Source organism: Magnolia sinica, chromosome 17 (genome assembly GCF_029962835.1).
Source record: "Magnolia sinica isolate HGM2019 chromosome 17, MsV1, whole genome shotgun sequence".
NCBI classification, from domain to species: Eukaryota; Viridiplantae; Streptophyta; class Magnoliopsida; order Magnoliales; family Magnoliaceae; genus Magnolia; species Magnolia sinica.
Genome location: NC_080589.1, coordinates 54,740,892 through 54,756,400, shown reverse-complemented (window position 1 = coordinate 54,756,400; position 15,509 = coordinate 54,740,892). Strand labels below are relative to the sequence as shown.

Here is a 15,509-nt window from a genome sequence, read left to right as displayed (position 1 = left end):
GGAGTTTATAGGAACCCAATTGTCTCATGATCCAGACTATAGAACCAGTGTGATGGACCATGTTCAAAAAATATTCTTAGTTAGATAATTCTTGCTTTTTGTTCGTTGACATGCAAATACATGGTTGAAGAGATGTAGATGAACTATCCACATTTAAGGGGAAAAAGGCTAATGATCGGATGATCAGATGTTTCAATTTGGATGGAGACATCATATCAATGGCACAGATAAGTGTGCACTGGCCCCTACATGCACCACAAAGAATTTCCTGATAATCCACTCTTATTTTCATTTCAAACAATATTATGGCCAAAGACATTCACTAATGATGGGATTACAATCCATCAAAGAGCAGTACAAAATGAAATATCAAGCTTACAACGTCCATAGAAGTGACATGTAAAGTATCCGACAGTTCATGTTAGGATTTCTACTGGTCAGATGATCATAGCCACTATTAACTTTTGGTTGTTGAACATGTTTGGAATTGGTTGGACTTTTCCCCAATTATAGGACTTTTCAAGCAAGTTAAGCTTCACTAATTTTACCATTCAACAACCTGAATATATCCATCTTTTGTGTTTTCTCCATTTAGGTGTCTAATTATTGACCTCCAATACCTGACACATGGTGTACCTAGTTCTTGATACTAAATATGCCTTTTGTCTTCTTGCAGACCTGTAATGGTAGGACCAGATGAAATAGCAGCTATTGTTTCATTATGGTCAGGAATCCCAATTCAACAGCTCAATGCAAATGAAAGGATGCTTTTGGTGTCTTGATGAGTAGCTTAGGAAATGTGTGATTGGCCAAGATGATGCCGTCAATGCCATCTCTCCCGCATTGGGCTAAGGACCTTGACACACCCATTGCAGCAATGCTCTTCTGTGGCCCAACTAGAGTTGGGAAGACTGAACTCACAAAAGCTTTTTCTCCAGGTTTTTTTTTTTTTTTTAAAATATAATATATGCTTGTAGGATTACCTAGAACTGGCAATTTCTCACTTTCATGTTACTTGGTACATTGCTTCACTTTCTTTGAAATTGCATATCTTTTGCAAGAATTGTTTAAAGAGTTGTCACATGTCAATTTTTGTTTCTATTAGATTTGGATGCTACCCTGTTTCTTTTAATTTTTGTTCTTTCTTATGGTAGAATATGGGCTTCAGTATGCTATGTTACATGAGTGCTTCAACTGGACCTGGTACTTGCATCAAGGTCTGGGTACGAGTTGTATGGCTCTTTTGGGTCCTCCCAAAGGTTCATATTCTCTTGTTGCTGGATAAAATACATCACAAAGCTTTTTATATTTTCAGCAAGATCCCTTTGTTGGGGGGACTAGTAGTCTTCCTTAGAATCCCGAGACACATGAAAAGGGATACCTTTCCGAGATCAAAGCCTTATCCTAATTAATTGGGCTGGCTATATGAATCTTGTTCCATCATTCCACTATCAAGGGACATGCATGCATACTATTTTTATTTTAAGCTAGCACATCATTGCTATCTTGTTCCCTTCACTCTGTTCTTCTTTTGGCATGGTCACATCCACATAGTCCATGCCCATGTTGTGAAAAATACTCTTACTCAATAATTTTTGACCTACTGTTTTATGAACCTGCAGGAAGTGATTTGGCAAGGTGAGATTGCTGGAGTAAATGCGGCTTTGGATACATTCAAGGCTGAAAAGGCATTTCTTATGCGCAGAATTCGTGAGGTTGGTCTATTCTTTTTTTATTTTCCCTGGCACAATAGGCCACACACACATTTGCTTCTGTTAGCAGTTTAATTTGTTGTTGTTATGCTCTATTGGGTGCAGATCCTTCCAAAAATGATTGATGAGACAATCTGCATGTAAATGGAAGACATTTTCCCACCCTTTGTCCCTATCAATGGCTGGCTTCTACTATTGTACAGCCGCCCACATGAAGTGGCCGACACATTGTTGCGGATGAGGATGTACATGTGGGACAATAATAGCACATCATGTTGAGAATTATTACAGCTGTCATACAGTGTTTGCCCACTTTCGGATGGCGCGTGTTACAGATACATTGTCATAAAAAACATGTTCCTTGGAACTTGATGAGACAATCTACATCCATTGCTTGCCAGGTAAATGGCATTTATTCTTTTCTTCTAGTCTTGAGATCAGGTGAAGCTGTTTATACACGACCATTTTCACTACTGTAGACCAGACAACTTTAGTAACAGGGTTATTGTCTAAAATTGGTTTTTCATTGGCCAAAAACTGTTTCTCAAGCTAACATTCTTGTTAAGACTTCCTAGATATTGCCGTGTTGGTGTCAAAGACAGACATGGTGTTTAATGCTTCAATTTAGCCATACCTGGCATGGAGTCATGTGTACGGGTGTGTTGTTATAAATCTTGGGTAGCTAGTGGAAAATAGCTAATTTCATTTTTTTGCTGACATTGTTGTGTTAGGCAGCCATGATACGATTGGATACAAGGCTGTTGTATTCTGTTCCCTTTAGAAGACACAGGTACATCTCCTTTTCTTGTGTCATTATTAGTAGGCAACAGATTCTCTTTTTTCTTCTCTTCTTTTTTAGTTATCAAAAGTCACACTTGGATGGTCAGAATTTTGTGATGAATGTAATTTTTGGTCTGTCCCATCCATGAAGTAGCCTGCCAGATCAGAAGTCCCAATCAGTACAAGTTTGTCTCATGTAATCGAAGGGATTTGATGGAACTTACTACAAGTGCATTAACATCTAATACTATCCTATTTCTTTGCATGATAACATTGTCGTATTTATGGACCCTTGTGCTGCAATTCTTGTTCTCATCATCATTGGACTCTTATGCATGAGAATCAACGAGGTAGTGTTGTTTCTAGTTACTTGAATTGGAATACTTTTCTTTATTATTTCCTTGTCTACTTGAATGAAGCTTCTATTTAAGCTTAACAATTCTTCTTAATTCTGAATTACAACCATGTTTTGTTAGTTGAATATTTTTTTATTAGATGAAAGAAACACAAAAAGAAAATTGCTGCTGATTTTTTTTTTTTTTTTTTTTTAATGTAAGAATTTTTCCAATGGCTTAAGGTCGTCCATATTTTTGTCTATATTTTGCTCAAATATTAAAATCCGAGATGGTCCATAACCGTCCTTTTTAAAAGATGTTAAATGACACTAACGACGGCCACAGACCGTCAGTGATATAGACGGTTTGTAACTGTCTAACATTAGAAACGTTCCATAACAGTCCTTTTATTGTCCATCTTAAATGACGGTCCATAACCGTCCTTTTAACATCCATCTTTAATGATGGTCCATGACTGTCCTTTAACTAATACGACGCAGCAAAATAGGACGGCCCATACGATGGTTCAAAACTGCCATTTATTGAGATTTGAGACGGTTTTCAGCTGTCCTTTTCTCACCGTTTTGGCGTAATGAGATATATAATTCATTGGAACAAAACAAGGAATGGCCTAGCTAGGTATAGGTACTAGCTAGGCCGGGGGAATAAAAGAACCTTTCATACAAAATCAAAGAGGTACTCTTTCTATTAGAGATCTGTTTCGAATCTTTATCTAAATGCAATTGCTGATAAAATTCGTATATATATATATATATATATATATATAAAGAAAAGAAAGATAAAGAAAGACTTTTATCAATCTTTATAATTCAAGAGATTCATAAAAGTAATGTAAGGGTTCTGACATGTCTCCTAGTCCACCAATACTAGGATATCAAAATGCACAAACAACTTACATGAGATGCATGCCTAGCAAAATATGTGGGGCACATCATATGTAGTGATAATTACAATGTGGAATACGATTTATAGAGAACCCAGCTTGACCCGCATCTTATAACTACAGATATTCGCCGGCATAGCCAACGCTAATGTGGATTTACGTGAACTCCTCAAGGCGCACAACACATGAGCTAGGTGAATTACGTGACACGACTTGATCATAAAGTGACTATTTACGACATCTAATCCCGAAAATGATGTGACACTGCATTTGTGAATTACACACATCGACTTGTGCACCGCTACCCAAAGGCCCATGGAATTACGTGACAACTAAGAGGGTCTCTACTCAGAGCATATTACGTCCATGATAGAATATTTGAATCACTAGTTGTGATACATTTTATACATTACTTGCACTTATAGAAAAATAGATTGAATTATGGAGGTTATGAAATATCAAGACATGCCCAAGCCTTATAGGTAAATAGCACAAGGCTAATATAATAAAGAGGAGTGACAATGGTCAACTCAACAAAGATAAAAGTGGCAATGGCCAATATAATATAGAAAATATTTGCAACGGCTAATTCAACAAATAAATGTGTGGCAATGGCCAATTCAGTAATAAGGAGAGTGGTAATGACCAACTCAATAAAGAGGAGAGTGGCAAGGGCCAACTCAATAAATTGATAAAGGCAAGGGTAAGGCTTGAATCCAGGGCCCACATAAATTCATAAATATCACATGTAATATCCACATTCTCAACGGGTAAGTAAACGATAATATTAACTAAATCAATTGATAGGATAATTCACAAAAAAAACATATAAACATGAAAAGCAGGATAATTCATATCGTCGAAGGCATGACAAGGCAGGATAAATAATACATGTAGAAGGTAGGATAAATATATCAACTTAAATTACTATAAGCTAAAAGGATAAAACCCTCACCTTAAGGTCGGATCACCCTTTTGTGTCATTAAGATTGTGTACGCTTTAAGGTTGAATTCTAACATGATTACACAGGTTGTACGGTTAGGTTACAATACTTGATAGTTTACAAGATTAGGATCAAATCTTAGGTTAGACCTAGTCTAAGATCTAACTTTGGTTTTAATCTATGATTACACCTATATAGAAAACTTAAATTTAAATGGCGTCTGGACAGAGGCTTACCTTGTTTAGCAACTATTCTTGGCCCGACCAATTATTAGTTTTGTAAACTCTCTTTCTGAGTCAACTTAGTTTGACTCGGCAGAACTATGTACTGATTTCTACAATTCAAACTTGAATTATAAGGATTATAAAGAGAGATTGCTATGTGTAACCTACTTACCTCTAGAAAACTAATTTGAACCTGGACTCAGACCCGTGACACAGCGAGTTAATGCACCGTACCCAACGCTCAGCCTTTCTCCTCTCTCTCTTATTTTCTTTTCTTTCTTTTCCTTTCTTTTTTGGTTGCTCCATCCAGCAGGGAGCAGAACGTTGCTCTCTCTCTCTCTCTCTCTCTCTCTCTCTCTCCTTGTTTCTTCTCTTTCTTTCTCCCTTTCTCTGTCTCTGTCCCTCTCCCTCGTTTCTCTCCTCCCTTTCTTTCTTTCTCTCCTCAGTCGGATGCAAGGTATTTATAGGCGTAAAAGGCTTCCAGATTCTTCTGGCGTAGCTCCCATTACGCAGCTTTGTTTCCTGCACATTTTGTGCGCTGTCTGCAACGTGTAAAGACCAACAATGCCAGTGTTAGTTGGTGGCTACGTGGACATACTTCCAATAGGATTCTTTCTCACTACCGTTGGAAGTTGTGTCGGTTTTGGTTGGGCCATTGTCTGATTAGATCAATTTGTCATTTAGGAACGGTTTCAAACCGTTCCTAAATTCTTCAAGAGCAATTTCTAACCGCTCCCAAAGGAGGTATCACAGAAAAACAGGAACGGTTCAGAACCGTTGGGTACCATTTGAAATTTTAGAAACGAAATGTTAGGAACGGTTTTAAACCGTTCTAGTACCGCTGGTCACACTTTCAGGCTGCAGCCTCTAAAACATTTTGATGCATTTAAGAAGAAAAGCTGACAGAGATGTTATAGATGGATTTATTTATTTATTTTGAATTTGAATTTATTACAAGAAAAGAAATGATAAAAAGAAATGATCTAAAGTCATAACAAATTTTTAGATCTAAAGTCTATGATCTAAATTCATAACAAATTGTGGACAATCTGTTAGATAAAAGAAAAGCGAAATAGTGTTCTTGTGTAGGAATGATCATAGCATCAATCCAAACCATTGAATCTCCTGAGCGTAGGTGGGTTCATTGGCCGGTTGTTCTACTATCTTGGGAGGGGTCTAAAAATCTGATATTCCCATTAGTGGTCATGCTCAGCGGAGTCCATGTCATTAGTGTTCGGGCTTCAAGTCTGGTTAGGTCAAGTCTATCTTGACTGCAGCCCTAGTGCCCAGCTCAATCTATAACACTGTGTCATGGGCATGCACCTCTGCCATGGCCAATTCCAATGCCAGGTAAATGAGAGCGCGTGGTATGGTCAGCAGACATATCATAGGACTTCTGCCAACCATTTAAAGAACAACCCAAATTGCTACATGAAAGCTTAAGATGATGACAGTTTAATGGAAAGCCAACATTGAAGGTTAATACTAATACAAAAGTGGCACCTGCTGGAAATGTTTTCTTCACAGCACAAGAAAAGATGCATGCAGTTATTTCAGAAGAAAAGAAATTTTGAAAAAAAAAATGAAAAGAATTTGAGAAGATGGTACAAAACTCACAAAACAGCAGGAGCTTGCATGAGTCCTATCACTTCTAGAATCTTCCTAGTAAGCCTATTTCCCTGAAGAGACCTAATAATAGAGTTTTTTTTCATGAGGGTCAGCACACCATTATCAAGAAAAACAGCCTAATTAAATGCAACAAGAATGGATGACAACTGGAGCAAAAAATAAAAGGAAAAAAGTTGCAAATTATCAGCTGCAATAGAGATTCAATGGAGTATACTACAGCAAGCAGTTTAACTAGAAGAGTTCGAAAATATCAGTAGCTGAATGATTCTAGTTGGTTGATTAGTAGATGAAACGAATAGTTATTTGCAGATGAAAAGAGATACAGCAGAGCTTTTGAGAGATGGAAACATACAATGTAGCTACTTGCAGGAAACCAATGTTTTAAGGAATCTCTCCAGTGATTTGATTGTAAGAAATATCCCTGGAAGTCATAACAGTCAATAGACCATAAACAATTGAAGAAAGAACGAGAACAACACCCACACCAAAAGGAGTGCCAGCTATCTTACTGGATTTCGTAGCTTGTACAATTCCCAATGTTATCTGGTATGGTTCCTGAGAGGTTATTGCCCCTCACATCACTGCAACAACACCGGTAGAGATGGTTCAAACAAGGGTATGAACAAAATCTCAAATATAAATTCCCAGACAACCATTAATGCAGGTTCCATTAGTATCTACCGTACAAGTACCATAGGCCAGTCAATTGGCACATATCAGGAGACAATGTTCCCATCAGCAAATGGAATTGTGACCACATAAAAGCTGGCTGGTGTTACAGTTGCATAACAGTAAAGGCCATGTGAAAGCAAAAAAATGGGTATAAATGAATCATTTTCCAGTTGGGTCACCCACCTTCGTTTTCCCCTCCTTCCAAGCTGAGACTGATGCTCTGTGTAAATGAATCATGGATCTCACTACTATAAACTGAATACATGAGTATATCATGTGTATTCTTGAGTTGAAGTCCATGTATTCCTGATAAAGGAAAAACAAAAAAGCTAATGTAGCATACTTGGAATTCTTTCAAAGCTAATAACCTGATCAGTCTCAAAAACCTTGAAATGAATTAAACAAACAGAAGACTATCCAATTAAAAGCGTGAAAATATTTAAAGAATCCATAAACAAATTCAAATTCAAATTTAAATAGTCTAAATTTTTATAAAGCTAAATGCAGAACTTTAGTTGACTGTGTATGATCTGAGCTCCGAACCTGGGTAAAATCCGAATCAACTGCAGAATCAAAAGTAAATATCTGATCTTCAACCGAGAACGAATTTGAAATGATAGAAATGACAGAAATTGTTGCTGAACAGTGTTCCAAGACAATAACCCCACGTCGAAAACAAGTGTTGAATTAGGAGGGATGAGTAGACCACCCGCCTCCCCATAAGCCAAATTCGGAGGAATGGTGAAGATCGCTCTCTCACCCTTTCTCATGGTGGCAATCCCATCATCCCATCCTTTGATCACTTCACCTGAAATCCAACAATTCAAGAAACATGAGCAAAAAAATCAGGTGTAATAGACATATAAACGGTAGGTCAATTGCTATTTCTAGCAATAGGTCAACTGCTAGAATGACAACAATGCTCCTTACTCTACTAATCTAAACAACATGTATTTCATTTCATGGAAAACCATGAACTAAAAACTCATTCTTCATACAGGAAAATGGGCTTCAGCAAACTGAAACAACAAGAAGGTGCAAATTGATTAAAAATAAGGATTACTTTGCTGCTTAGATGAACTTTTGGCATACCCAATCCACATATCGAAATGCAATGCTGAAAGAGAATGTCTGGTAAATCCAGTATTAGAGGATCATCCCTACCTCAATACCATGAATGCAATCTGGCAAGTATTGTAGACAGATGCAACATATGGTTATAAGTGTGGAAAGGATCAAAATTTCGTAAAACCAAAAAAAAAAAAAAAAAAAAAAGACAAATTCATGGACTGGAAAGTAGAGCGGATTAACTAATGAAATCTCTAGTTTTCCATTCCCTCATTATTCAATGTTAGTTTTTCAATGGATTTCCAAGAGCCAAGCGAGTAATATGAACATTTTTGAAGACGGAGCCAACCCTAAGACTTGGGATTCCATTGGTCCGTCATTGCATCTTAGCTATGCTTCTAATTTCACAATCAATCTTAGCTATGCACCATATAGTTAATTACAAAGACTAGCCTTAAAAAGTGGAACTAATCAAACCATAATTGCGTCTTTCCTTTCTCGATGACATCAATGATCTTGATCTTATATGCTTCCAAGAAGGGAATGTCTGCTATCTGGTAGAGGACATCAAATACCTTCTTCTGGATGCCTGCAAGCCAATCTTAATTCTATTGTTATATCCTGCTCCGTCGATTGCCTCCTTTACGATATCCAAGCCTTCGGTGAAACTGTGAACAGGAAGTAAAACAATGATATAGTAAGTAGAAGCAACTTCATTGTTTCAATTAGTTTTCCACGATACTATCAAATTCATGATCTTGTGCAACAGTACATCTTAATGATGACAACAACCAAATATAATCTTATTTATTTGTACTGCAGCCCAATACAAAAAAAAAGAAAAAAAGAAAAAAAAAAAAGGAAAGAAAAAGGAATATGGTTATATCTCAAGCCAAAATATTCCATTCGTAGGTCCTCAATGAAGATGAAAAAACCATAAACAAGAACACAAATTTGAGAATGCATATAATAGTGTAAGAAAGAAAATAACATGCCTCGAGATATTTGGAGCAAATCCACCATCATCACCAACATTGCATCCAGCTGAGCCATATTTTTCTGTAATAACAGCCTGCCCTTTTTGTGAACAAAGAGAGAGAATTCAGAATTACCAGAGAAAGATGGACTGGAAGGATATAAGCATTGTGCTGGAAAAAAGGTCAGCTCAACATTCTTCTAAAGCTATACAGATTCATAAATATGTATGCATGAATTACAAAAACAGAATAAATCAGGATCACAGGTCCATGGATGTGAGGTGAAAAACAGAAAGCATTGACGGTGTTTATGACTGAACTGAAGTAATGCATTTTGTTCAAAAGCTCCATAGATACTCTTCAAGAACACATACGGTAAGCCAGGCATTAGCAAACATGACTAAAAGCTATCAGACTTAAACATGTGGACACAAGTTGGTGTTGGAAATGGTTACAAGGAGTCACATAAAAGGACCAGTAAACTTGATCCTCTAACACGTCCATTCAGTTATATGAAGATGCTGAGAACACGACGAACACAAAATGTAGAAAGATGAAACAACTCAAAATGAATTAATATATGGATGGTAAATAAACAAACTATACGTACAAGACATAATAAGGTTTTCTCCTAACAGCCACATATCATCTATCTGGGCCTGCAACCTGCAAGACAAAATAATAATAATAAAATTAATTACATTTCAACTATTTCATGTCATTTGGATTGCATATCCTATGACAATCAACGCCTCAGTAAGAACACGTTCCTTCTCATACAAGTCAATGAAAGGAGGGGCCCATTCACTATAAGCAACATGGTCAAATTCCAATCCAAAACTTACATGGGGCATATCCGGTGACTTTCAATGGCCAATCCAATCTACAGTAGGGATTGATTCATGGGAAGATGAAGCTGTAACAACCTAAAAAAAACAAATAAATAGAAAAAATAAAAAGAAATAGAAAAAAAAGCTGCAAGTGGTGTTCCTCTGATTCCTCGGTATCATAAAGGAAATTAATTGCAATTGGATCATTCCATCTTTATTAAATTAGTATTCAATTCAATTGGATAGATCATCCAAATGTGCACACACCATAAAGGTGCTGGAAATTAGCGCCTTGAACACCATCAACAAACACAAAGCAATATGACAACATTCAACAATCGAATTTCAGTGGCTTAATAAACATTAAATGACACTTGAATCAGATATTCACTAGTTCAAATAGAAACTATACTCTTGCTCGGGTGGTAGACTCTTGGGAGTTTTAACACCCGGTCAAGCGTTCGAGTATCCATAGGTGGTGAAAACCCACTATGGCGTGTGTGTGGGGTGTGTGCGCGTGCGTTAGAAATTAAAAAAAAATAAAAAATCACACGGGCTGAAAATCCACAAAGGCTGGCGGTCCCATGATCAGAAAAATCTATAAATGAAGTTTACCTCATGGTTGGAATGGTTGCCTTATTTTCTGTGTCCTGCAAAACTGGTGAAGAAGTGGATGTAAGGCCTCTGTCGGTGCTTTGATTGACCCCATTATCCTTTCCAGTATTAGCATTCCTCCCACTACCAACATTTGATCATATGAAATTAAGTCAAGGACTTAAAACTTGGAAATATGACAATGATAAAAATAATCAAAAAGAGATCATTCCAGCAGCTGATCAGCATGGTGCAAGTTCTGAATGAACAAACCTGATGGTGCAAATGCAATATGATGCATTCGTCGATCAAAAAAAAAAAAAAAAAAAAAAAAAAAAAAAAGGAAAGAAAAAAGGGTGGTCTTCAGCTCTAACCAAGTAGCATGAATTTTACAGTAGCAAAAGAAGGTTTGTCGAGAAAAGGTTTGAAGCCCCACGAGTCTCCTTAGAGATCAAGGATTGCTAGTCTCCAACAATCTCCACCATAAACATGGAATATATACACTTATATACGTAAGAAAAGGATTCAAATGAACATATCCAATAAATGAGAACTGAGAAAATAAAAATCACCAAGAAAATAAATAAAAAAAAGGAAGAGTAAATTCGTATATTTTGGCGCAGTTCCCATGGAGACAAGTCCTATACAGACCTGGCCCCCATGGTCCCAACTTGATCTGATTTTAGGCCTGCAGGTCAAACACAGGCCTATTTTTAAGTCCACCTAATGAACAGGACAGGCCCAGTCCAATTTTGACAGGCCCACCAATTATACATGTCGTAGTCCTCCCACCCAATGAATCATGCAACAAATGTGTGAGTTTGCACATAGGAAATGCCTTTTCGGCCTTGAATGTATCCAAAGCCACATCTACTCCAGCAATCTCACCTTGCCAAATCACTTCCTGCAGGTTCATAAAACAGTCAGTCAAACATTATTGAGGAGTATTTTTCATTACATGGGCATGGATTATGTGGATGTGACCATGCCAAAAGAAGAATAAAGGGAACCGCAGAAATAATCAACCATGCTTTTGGAATGAGATGGCCCTTGGATTCATCCTTCATGTCAAATGTAGACATCAAAATCCCTGCTCATGATGGAAAAATAGATTATTATTATTATTCAATAAAGATCAACACAAATCCGGTGCTACAGGCAGATTACAATACACATCAGATGACTCATTTCTTTTTGACAATCCAACCTTTATTTTTATTTTTTTTTCCTTTTTAAAGTACACCAGGACAACAAACTCAACTGATTTTCTGCTCCCACTTAAAAGTTAGACAGTTCTTTAAAACTTGTAAAATCTGATAAGGATACAAAAAAACATATATGAAGTTATTAGTGCAAAAGTCTTCCTAAAGAGAAAACGAATTCACTGAACACAATAGCCAAGCTATTGCAGTTGCATCCACCAGTCTTGGGTTTGAGTCACTTGACCAGTACTAATGCCCAGTTCAGAGTTATCTTAGTTTTCAATGTCTTTCTAAGAACTGAAATAGCACACTACAGAAAATGTGAATGTCACAATTTGGTGAATCCTGGAGGGAGAAACATCACAATTGAATGCACTTACAGACTCGGTATCGATGATTTGAGTATTTTTATATCACTATGAGCTATTCTTGGTTAGGAGGAATGGATGTTTCGAAGACCAAGGATATTGCTAGATTGCATGAGTTAATCTGAGAGCCTAGCAAGTGATAAAAAGAGCTCCAGTAATGGGTTCTCTGATAAAATGTTAAATTCAACTCCTATAACAAGACTTGGAGAGATGTTTTGTTTTGTTTTGTTTTTTTTTTCTTTCTTTCTTTCTTTCTTTTTTTTTTTTTTTTTTAAAATTTTTTAAAAGGGCTCCTTGCAAAGGAGTGAGTATTAGGTTTCCACTTAACAACCTCTATAAGGCCTCATGAGCCTTATGTAATCACAAAGAGAGAGACAGGAGACTCCGATTTAGTGAAGCACAAAGTAGAGCAGAGATGTCGATAGCATATGGTGTTGGAAAAGCTATGTGAACCCCGCCAGGATGTATGTGTTTAATCCAATTTCATCATTTTGTCAGCTCATTTAGAGGCATGGGCTAAAAAATAAAGGAAATTCAATTCTCAGATAGACCATGTTATAGGAAACAAATTTGAATGAAATAAAAACACAAATTTTAACTCGATCCAAAACTTTTGTAGCCCTTACGTTTTTAAGGACGGATGAACGGAAAAAACAAATATCAACTTGATCCAAAACTTTTGTAGGCCCAAGAGAAGTTTAATGGTGAGCTGCATTTACCATTGTTTCATATGGTGTGGTCTATTTGAGAATTGGACCTGCCTATATTGAGGTTACGTCCTAAAATGAGCTGGTAAAATGGATGAATGGAGTGGATAAAACATGTACATCATGGCTGGGCAACAGAACTTTTCTAGCACCGACCAGTGCCCAAATCAGTGCTGTGTTTCGTAGATAGGAAGAAAAACATATGGTGACAGAGATCCAGGTCAATCAGGTGTGCAACCTCATTTTCACCCTAGATACTGAGATTTATGCAGATAAAAGACTCAGGTGGGCCACACCAAAGTAAATGGTGTAAAATAATTTTAAAAAGCTATGAATTCACCAAAAATTAGCTTTAGAGAACATTGTTCTCCAATCTTTTCTTTTACTCCAAAAACATGTTTCAAAAACTAATCATTCATCTAGGGAGCTCCAATGTGTCTGTTTTATTTGAATCGTTTGGCATACATTTCCAGGTATGGCAACTATGAGAAAGAGGTTCTCCACAACTATGAAATTAAAATGACATATGACAGTGAAAATTTTAGCCTACCAGCAGCTGTTTAGGCAGATAAATTTGGATACACTCATTGGTACTCCACAACTATGAAATTAAAATGACATATGACATATGCTTACACATGCATATATATACTCATTGATTGGCACATTTACATTCTAGATAATAAATTTATATATGCGTATGGGGAATGGCAGAAGGAATTTACATGGAACAGGAGTAACAATGCAAGCATACCTTCTGGGAGATTGCAAAAGCAGCCTGTTCTGGAGTCATGTCATAGAATGGTATCAATGCACTAAAGAGCTCCCAAAGGACTATGCCAAAACTGTATACATCAACTTTCCTAGTATGATGTTTTTCTTTAATCATTTCTGGTGCCATCCATCGGTAAGTGCCCATGATTCCTTCTCTACTTTCACACTGAGATTCTAAACATGAGATTCCAAAATCCGCTACTTTCACACACATCTTCCCCAAGAAGTAGATTTTCTGATTTGAGGTCCCTATGAAGAATTCCCTGAGAATCAAGATAATGCATCCCACGTGCAATATCAAGCGCCAATATCAAAACCAGATCTAGTGGAAGAGAATGAGGCTCCTATCTGTGGAGATACTGTCTCAGAGAACCCCCTGCCAAATACTCGGTGATGATGCAGAACACTGGGGGCTTCTTGCATGCTGCAACAAACTATCATTGGAAACAGAATGCAAGTATTTCAGTTAAAGAACAAAACTGCATGGTAGTAGAGCTCGTTAAACAAATTGCTATAGAAAATTAAAAAACTGAACTGAATTCTTGTCATGAATAACATAATTTGATGCATTTACAATGAATTAACTTAGTTTTACCATGTCTTCCCACGCATATTTCCTCTGCAGTGTTTCTCTGCTGCCAATTAACAGTGTCGATCACGCATTGCGTTATCTAGAGCAAGGCCCATCTGCATTGTGCCTAGTAGATGGGTAGCTCCAATCTCCCAACCACAGCTGTGAATGGGCCCCATCAAATAGTGGATGGATGCTTAGGGCTGTTGATGGGCTGGGTTCAGGACAGGGCTTGCGAGTCGGATAGACACGAACACTGAAATCCCCACCATTTATCTCTCCTCAATTCACTCCTTGCAAGAAGATTCTTCGTTGAAGCATTTCTTCAAACATGTAGTTTTCTGCAAAAAAACCCCCCTGATTTTTAAGTTCTAGACCAAAACCCCATCTACAGTAATGCTGACCTGATGAACTCTCCACAACCATGTTTCAGTAGTGGACTAACTCCAAAAGACAGGGCTTTTGTAATTAGGGAGTTTTAGAATGAATTAACAGAGCAGGGAGATAGTTCACGGTCCTTAGACTGAAAATATGGGTGTTTTGGTAATTTCTTTGGTTTTTACCTCTGAGGTAGATACCGTCGGTAGAAGAGAGAGGAGCCTCCATGAAATGAAGATGTTCAAGATGGCCATTCCTGCAGAGATAATAAACAGCTGCGACTTTCCTTTCGATCTTCTTCGGCTTCGGCTCTGTCCACACCTTTGTCCTTTTAGGACTCGTCTCTCGTCTCTTCCCTTTCTTTCCATTTCTTCGGAAATGGAAGTTCTGTTCTTCCTTTGGAAGAAACCGCCATTTCTCTCCAGAAAATAGAGGATTTGAAAAGAAAATCTCAGAAAGAGATGGTAGTAGTTGCAAGAGAGGAAAATCGGAGCGGGTTTTTTGGTAAAATCAAATGACCCGGATTGTAAACAGGTACCTGGTCTGAGGATTGCAATGAGAAGAAGATTCCAAGGTGATCAGAGAGAGAGAGAGAGATGGACCCTAGGGTTCCAACTTCTTCCTTCATGAATCGTGCACAAAAATGCCAGATCTCCATTTAAGAGGGAGATTTCCATCTGAGATGGTTCTACCGTTTGGGTGGTTATTGGCTGACTGGAGGACGGACGTCGTTGAGAGAGAGAGAGAGAGAGAGAGAGAGAGAGAGAGACGATACAAGATTGAAGAAAATGGGAGTAAAGAGCCCTAATATCGTGGAATAGCGATTTATGCCTACACTTG

General features: G+C 37.5%; 3 long non-coding RNA genes across 3 annotated transcripts; 1 reads left to right on the top strand and 2 right to left on the bottom strand.

Annotated features, from left to right (window-relative positions):
* The first annotated feature begins 968 nt into the window (after positions 1–968).
* LOC131231758 (uncharacterized) lies at positions 969–2,071 on the top strand. The gene is made up of 3 exons (XR_009164528.1): positions 969–1,217; positions 1,623–1,715; positions 1,818–2,071. It is a non-coding gene; the product is annotated as an uncharacterized LOC131231758 (long non-coding RNA).
* Positions 2,072–6,462: 4,391 nt separating this feature from the next.
* LOC131231950 (uncharacterized) lies at positions 6,463–7,272 on the bottom strand. Its single transcript, XR_009164578.1, has 4 exons — positions 7,215–7,272; positions 7,038–7,109; positions 6,881–6,949; positions 6,463–6,588 (listed from the first exon to the last, which is right to left on the bottom strand). It is a non-coding gene; the product is annotated as an uncharacterized LOC131231950 (long non-coding RNA).
* Positions 7,273–11,193: 3,921 nt separating this feature from the next.
* LOC131230828 (uncharacterized) lies at positions 11,194–14,327 on the bottom strand. Its single transcript, XR_009164103.1, has 3 exons — positions 13,701–14,327; positions 11,696–11,759; positions 11,194–11,573 (listed from the first exon to the last, which is right to left on the bottom strand). It is a non-coding gene; the product is annotated as an uncharacterized LOC131230828 (long non-coding RNA).
* Positions 14,328–15,509: the final 1,182 nt, after the last annotated feature.